This window comes from Schistocerca nitens, chromosome 2 (genome assembly GCF_023898315.1).
Source record: "Schistocerca nitens isolate TAMUIC-IGC-003100 chromosome 2, iqSchNite1.1, whole genome shotgun sequence".
NCBI classification, from domain to species: Eukaryota; Metazoa; Arthropoda; class Insecta; order Orthoptera; family Acrididae; genus Schistocerca; species Schistocerca nitens.
The window spans coordinates 1,100,153,843-1,100,161,891 of NC_064615.1; the positions used below are offsets into that span (position 1 = coordinate 1,100,153,843).

Sequence of the window (8,049 nt, forward strand, 5' to 3'; positions counted from 1 at the left end):
ATCTGATGCTGGATTTAAAGCCAAACGAAATAAAATAAAAATTTAGATATTATGTACATCAACAAGCTCGCAGCGTCCTTATCCCACCTCAAAGCAAGAACTGAATGAAAAACGATGCACATTCACGCTTGGCGATAATCAATCTGGTAACAATGGAAATGTGGCACAATAAAAGGTGTTCGATAGGTGTGTCGTTCTGTTTCGTCACATATCGGATTTGCCCAGAACACTTCATGTCGACTTCCCTGTTTCATCATTTCTGCAAACCCCAGCGACGTAGCAGTTGTAATGTCAACATTGCGTGGTGAAGTTAAACGTTGTAATTTCTGTAGCGCCGAGCGCCAGTTACGTCTACATTTCTACTCATACGTCTCCGCCGACTGCAAAGACCAATTTTGTCGTTTACATTTTTGTTCATCATTTTCACTAAGTGTAGTTGAAGAATGCCGATGCGAAGAAATTGCACACTAACTGCACTAAATTTTTTTAACGCAACTGGTGTGCTATGTCTTCACATCGGAAATCTTGTTATTCTGTTCACACCACCAGCCCCCGGTGTAACCGGACTTCTTCTTTGTACCACCTATACTGGACGTCATGAAAGCTCAATAGGGAGTAAGATTCCTCCACACAGTGAAAGTAAAATTATGTTCTACTACAATTTCAAAACAACAAATATTTATCAAAAGTTTCGAAAAAAAAATAATGTAAAATTAAAATATCGGCACTCGATATTGCCTATCGGCGTCGATATATCGATAAACGTGTGATGTCGATGTATCGATATACCGATACATTGTCAAAAGCCCTATTCGGGGAGGCTGGTATAGTAAAGCGGCTGTGTCGTGTCCCTCGGCAAGTTCGCCCACAACCGTTGCAGCTGGTCCTCGACATCACGGGTACTGACACAAGGACGGAGTTGACATCCAGCTTGGTCCCACACTATTTGTATCGGGGAGAGATTTGTGGAATTTGCAGGCCAGCGAAGTACCTCAGCATTACATAGACAGTCCATAGAGGCAGGTATCATCTAAAGATGAGCACTGTCATGTTGAGAAATGACATCGCGATACAGACATAACACACGATGACGCAGGATATCATCGACGTCCTGTTGTGCCATCAGCGTTCCGTCAGCCACTATCAGCCGTGGCCTGAAGTCATACCCAAAGCCTCCACTCATCTGGACGCCAGAGACAGCACTCTTCTCCTTCTCCAAAAGAATAGGCCATACTCACCGGCGATGGTTATCTGTGGGACAGGACAGAACTGCGGTTCACTCTTGAACACAATCTGACGCCATTTACCAGCCGTCAGTGCTTTTGAGTCACGGCACGTCTCCAAACACAACCGTTTATAATACACACATCAAAAAAGTTTTGCATCGCCTCGGTTCCGAGAGTTCCGGAAACCGTACAGAAAATTTTTGTCGCTCATGAGAACCACACATTACATGTTGCACCAGCATACAGCGACCCCTCCACACTGCTGTGCATACCGGTACCTCTAATACCAGTAGCACTTCCTCCTGCACTGATGCATGCCTGTATTCGTCGTGGCATACTATCCACAACTTCATCAAGCCACTGTTGGTCCAGATTGTCCCATTCCTCAACGGCGATTCGGCGTGGATCCCTCAGAGTGGTTGTTGGGTCATGCCGTCCGTAACCAGCACTTTTGAATCAATCCCAGACTCGTTCGATAGGGTTCATGTCTGGAGAACATGTTGGCCACTCTAGTCGAGCGATGCCGATATTATGAAGGAAGTCATTCACAAGATGCGCACGATGGGGGCGCGAATTGTAATCCATGAAGACGAATGCCTCGTCAATATGCTCCCGATGCGGTTGTACTATCGGTCGGAGGATGGCATTCACATATCGTACAACCGTTACGGCGCCTTCCATGACCTTCAAAGGTGTAGATCTTCCCCACATATTGACACATTAACACAGCAGGGAACCTCTACCTTGCTGCACTCGCTGGACAGTGTGTCTAAGGCGTTCAGCCTGACCGGATTGCCTTCATACAAGTCTCCGACGATTGTCTGGTTGAAGGCATATGCGACTCTCATCGGTGAAGAGAACGTGGTGCCAATCCTGAGCGGTCCATTCGGCATGTTGTTGGGTCCATCTGTACCGCTCTGCATGGTGTCAAGGTTGCAAAGATGGACCTCGCCATGGACTTCGGGAGTTAAGTTGCGCATAAGTTTGAGTCGTAACACGACGTCCTGTGGCTCCACGAAAAGCATTATTCAACATGGTGGCGTAGCTGTCAGGGTTCCTCAGAGCCATAATCCGTAGGTAGCGGTCATTCACTGCTGTAGTAGCCCTTGGACGGCCTTAGCGAGGCATGTCATCGACCGATCCTGTCTCTCTGTATCTCCTTGTCCGAACAACATCGCTTTGTTTCACTTCGAGACGCCTGGACACTTTCCTAGTTGAGAGCCCTTCCTGGCACAAAGTAACAATACGGACGCGATCGAACCGCATTATTGATCGTCTAGGCATAGTTGAACTACAGACAACACGAGCTGTGTACCTCCTTCCTGGTGGAATGATTGGAACTGATCGGCTGTCGGACACCCTCCGTCTAATAGGCGGTGTTCATGCATTGTTATTTACATCTTTAGCCGGGTTTAGTGACATCTCAGAATTGTCAAAGGGACTGTTTGTGTGTTACAATATCCAGAGTCAACGTCGATCTTCAGGAGTTCTGGGAACCGAGGTGATGCAAAAGTTTTTTTGATGTGTGTATGTGGAATGAGAACAGCCACCAGTTGCGGAAGATAGTAGTCAAAAGCTCTTGACCTAAGTTTCAACACATATAAAGCTTCTTCAAGCTGTTTTTACGATTGTGAATTTTAATTATGAGTGACCCTACAGGCGGCACATCATGGTCAGTATGTAATACGTAATAAGATTTCTGAAGAAGGCTCATTTGTTGTTGTTGTGGTCTTCAGTCCTGAGACTGGTTTGATGCAGCTCTCCATGCTACACTATCCTGTGCAAGCTTCTTCATCTCCCAGTACCTACTGCAACCTACATCCCGCTGAATCTACTTAGTGTATTCATCTCTTGGTCTCCCTCTACGATTTGTACTCTCCACGCTGCCCTCCAATACTAAATTGGTAATCCCTTGATGCCTCACAACATGTCCTACGAAACGATGCCTTCTTCTAGTCAAGTTGTGCCACAAACTCCTCTTCTCCCCAATTCTATTCAATACCTCCTCATTAGTTATGTGATCTACCCATCTAATCTTCAGCATTCTTCTGTAGCACCACATTTAGAAAGCTTCTATTCTCTTCTTGTCCAAACTATTTATCGTCCATGTTTCACTTCCATACATGGCTACGCTCCATACAAATACTTTCAGAAACGACACTTAAATCTATACTTGATGTTAACAAATTTCTCTTCTTTAGAAACGCTTTCCTTGCCAATGCCAGTCTACATTTTATATCCTCTCTACTTCGACCATCATCAGTTATTTTGCTCCCCAAATAGCAAAACTCCTTTACTACTTTAAGTGTCTCATTTCCTAATCTAATTGCCTCAGCATCACCCGACTTAATTCGACTACAGTCCATTATCCTCGTTTTGCTTTTGTTGATGTTCTTCTTATATCCTCCTTTCAAGATACTATCCATTCCGTTCAACTACTCTTCCAAGTCCTTTGCTGTCTCTGACAGAATTACAATGTCATCGGGGAACCTCAAAGTTTTTATTTCTTCTCCATGGATTTTAATACCTACTCCGAATTTTTATTTTGTTTCCTTCACTGCTTGCTCAATATACAGATTGAATAACATCGGGGATAAGCTACAACCCATTTATATGGGTTGAAACCTAGGTCAGGAGCTTTTGACTTCTGCCTTCCACAAGTGGTGGCTATTTTTATTCCATATAATACATTTGCACAGCTGGTGGTGGAGACATGAGTAAGATTCTAATGCAGCCACCTGTTTTGGAGCGTTAAGTACAGTCTACGCATGGGACGGTAATTCTGTAGTATGGCTTTTCCTGGTCTTTGACCAATTGCGCAGGATGACACAAGTTGTTGCAGGGCCTCCATCACTCATTCTCGGGTGACAGGCGCATGTGTGAAGTCGCTACGATGTGCTCGGTGCACAACGCAGCGATCCTTGCGTCAGACACGGTGGACTGGAACCTTGACAACGAGGCATTCAGCGCAACACGAGGCTACTGTCACATACAAGTACTCTCCAAATCTTTATATTATACAGGGTCATTACAAATGATTGAAGCGATTTCACAGCTCTACAATAACTTTATTATTAGAGATATTTTCACAATGCTTTGCACATACATACAAAAACTCAAAAAGTTTTTTTTTGGCATTCACAAATGTTCGATATGTGCCCCTTTAGTGAGTCGGCAGACATCAAGCTGATAATCAAGTTCCTCCCACACTCGGCGCAGCATGTCCCCATCAATGAGTTCGAAAGCATCGTTGATGCGAGCTCGCAGTTCTGGCACGTTTCTTGGTAGGGGAGGTTTAAACACTGAATCTTTCACATAACCCCACAGAAAGAAATAGCATGGGGTTAAGTCGGGAGAGCGTGGAGGCCATGACATGAATTGCTGATCATGATCTCCACCACGACCGATCCATCGGTTTTCCAATCTCCTGTTTAAGAAACGCCGAATATCATGATGGAAGTGCGGTGGAGCACCATCCTGTTGAAAGATGAAGTCGGCGCTGTCGGTCTCCAGTTGTGGCATGAGCCAATTTTCCAGCATGTCCAGATACACGTGTCCTGTAACGTTTTTTTCGCAGAAGAAAAAGGGACCGTAAACTTTAAACCGTGAGATTGCACAAAACACGTTAACTTTTGGTGAATTGCGAATTTTCTGCACGAATGCGTCAGGATTCTCTACCGCCCAGATTCGCACATTGTGTCTGTTCACCATTATGAAAAAATGTTGCTTCATCGCTGAAAACAAGTTTCGCACTGAACGCATCCTCTTCCATGAGCTGTTGCAACCGCGCCGAAAATTCAAAGCGTTTGACTTTGTCATCGTGTGTCAGGGCTTGTACCAATTGTAAACGGTGAGGCTTCTGCTTTAGCCTTTTCCGTAAGATTTTCCAAACCGTCGGCTGTGGTACGTTTAGCTCCCTGCTTGCTTTATTCGTCGACTTCCGCGGGCTACGCGTGAAACTTGCCCGCACGCGTTCTACCGTTTCTTCGCTCACTGCAGGCCGACCCGTTGATTTCCCCTTACAGAGGCATCCAGAAGCTTTAAACTGCGCATACCATCGCCGAATGGAGAGGAGTTGGTGGATCTTTGTTGAACTTCGTCCTGAAGTGTCGTTGCACTGTTATGACTGACTGATGTGAGTGCATTTCATGCACGACATACGCTTTCTCGGCTCCTGTCGCCATTTTGTCTCACTGCGCTCTCGAGCGCTCTGGAGGCAGAAACCTGAAGTGCGGCTTCAGCCGAACAAAACTTTATGAGTTTTTCTACTTATCTGTAGTGTGTCGTGACCATATGTCAATGAATGGAGCTACAGTGAATTTATGAAATCGCTTCAATCATTTGTAATAGCCCTGTATATATTATTAAAGCTGGCTCACAGGAGTACGCGGCATCTCCACGTCCTTCGCACTGATCAAGCGACCGCTAATGCTCTTCACGCCCCTTATATATCGTAACAAGCCTGGTAACTACACTAAAGACGAACAGCAGTGATGCCCATTGATGGTGGATCTACTCGTACCTGCCGGAGAGAAGTGCGAGTCTAACCATTTACGTAACCACCAATGGGGTATGCGTACGAAGCTATTTTGCCACTCGACCGTGTCCTCCGTGTTCTTCACTTTTTTAATAGGCTATGTTAGGGCAACGGCCTTGCTGCAGTGGATACACCGGTTCCCGTGAGATCAACGAAGTTAAGCGCTGTCGGGCGTGGTCGGCACTTGGATGGGTGACCATCCAGGCCACCATGCGCTGTTGCCATTTTTCGGGGCCCACTCAGCGTCGTGATGCCAATTGAGGACCGAATAGCAGCGGCTTCGGTCAAGAATACCATCATAACGACCGAGAGAGTGGTGTGCTGACCCCACGCCCCTCCTATCCGCATCCTCAGCTGAGGATGACACGGCGGTCGGATGGTCCCGGTAGGTCACTCGTGGCCTGAAGACGGAGTGCTTTATGCATTTTATAGAAAGGGGTAATTCGTAAAACAATTGCTACCAAACTGACGCTTTCCGCCGGCCGTTGTGGCGGTTCTAGGCGCTTCAGTCCGGAACCGCGCTGCTGCTGCGGTCGCTGGTTCGAATCCTGCCTCGGGCATGGATGTGTGTGATGTCCTTAGGTTAGATAGGTTTAAGTAGTTCTAAGTCTAAGGGACTGATCCCATAGTGCTGAGAGCCATTTGAACCATCTGACGCTTTCCACAAGCTGATATTCTGTGCTGTTCCAGATTGCATTTAATAAGATGCAGTCGTCTAGGAAAGCTGAAGATGGATTGTAAATATCCCAAAATCGGTAATTCAGTATTAATATTCTAAATAAGAGACATCTGAGTGGAAATTTACTCAGTATTCGGTTAAGGAGGCTATAATTCCTTCGGAAGAAGTAAATAAAAAATGTAAATCAAACTCTCCTGGTCGTAGTGCTTCAAGAACCATCAGTCCCCGAAGTTCATTAGTCCGAAAAAAAAGAGTGGAAGCGCCTCGGGTACTTTGCGGAGGGGAAGGACAAGCAAGAGGATCCAGGGAAAGGCTCGCCGTATTAGCGATAGGGAGGGGGGGGGGGGGGGCGCCAGCGCTGTCTGTGTGGCGGGCCCCGAGTCAACACGGCCCTCACAGCCATTGTCCAAACAGCCCGGGGCAGCCCGGCAGCCCGGACCAGAGCAGGGCACAGCGCTGCGCCCTTTTTATTTGCTCGCCCCCGCAGTTTAATTACCTCTGAGGGCGCCCTCCCCCCCCCCCCCCCTGCAACCCTGCTGGTACCTCTGGTACAGTCAGAGCACGTCCGCGCCCGCTGCCGGCCGGCCACAGCTGCGCACAATCACTGTGCGAGCGCCGAGGGGTGTGGGCGGAGAGCGGCGGCGCAAACACTCCATCTCTCCCCGCTCTCTGCACGCATCCGCATCCCACGCGAGTTAAGTGATGATATTTCGGTTTGAACACACGGCGCCAGGTCTTTAGCACTCGTATTAGAGATGATTGTTGTTGAAATGGTTAAAACAGAAAAAAGTTCCACAGCAAGTGCAATAACACAATTACGCAAAGCTGTTTGCAGACTCTCTCTCTCGCTCTCTCTCTCGCTCTCTCTCTCTCTCTCTCTTTCTCTAAGGCAAAGAAGAAGCGACCCACCACGAAGGAATTATCTGACTGGGACGGAAATCACTAGAAGAGATGTACATATACAGACAAACAACTGATTACAATTTCAGAAAAGTAGGAAGCTTTATTCAAGAGAAAGAGTTTCACAGATTTACTACGCCAATAAAGCGTCGGTCCACCTCTTGTCCTTATGCAAGCAGTTATGAGGCCTGGCACTGATTGATAAAGTTGTTAGATATCATGCTGAGGCATATCGTGCAAACTTCTGTCCAACTGGCGCATCAGATCGTCAAAATGCAGAGATGGTTGGAGAATCCCATCCATAATGCTCCAAACTTTGTCAGTTGGAGAGAGATCTGGCGACATTGCTGGCCAAGACAGGGATCGACAAGCACGAAGACAAGCACCAGAAGCTCTCTCCGTGTGCAGACGGGCATTATCTTACTGATATACAAGACCAGAATGTTTTGCGATGAAGGCCAACAAAACGGGGCGTGAAATAGCATCGACGTACCGTTGTGTTCTTTGGGTGCTGGGAATGACATGAAAACTGATTCTGCTATGAAAAGAACTGGCATCCTAAACCATGACTTGTGGTTTTCGGGCTCTATGGCGTCTTCACTGGTCATCAGTCGTAATTCGAAGCGGGCCACGTCACAGAAGACAATTAGATTCCAAGCCAAAGACGTGTCTGGAGACATCCCGGACACTGCTGGGATACCAACCTG

At 46.9% G+C, this 8,049-nt stretch overlaps 1 pseudogene; it reads left to right on the forward strand.

Annotated features, from left to right (window-relative positions):
• Positions 1-5,869: 5,869 nt before the first annotated feature.
• On the forward strand, positions 5,870-5,987 carry LOC126238193 (5S ribosomal RNA; annotated as a pseudogene).
• The last annotated feature ends 2,062 nt before the right edge of the window (positions 5,988-8,049 follow it).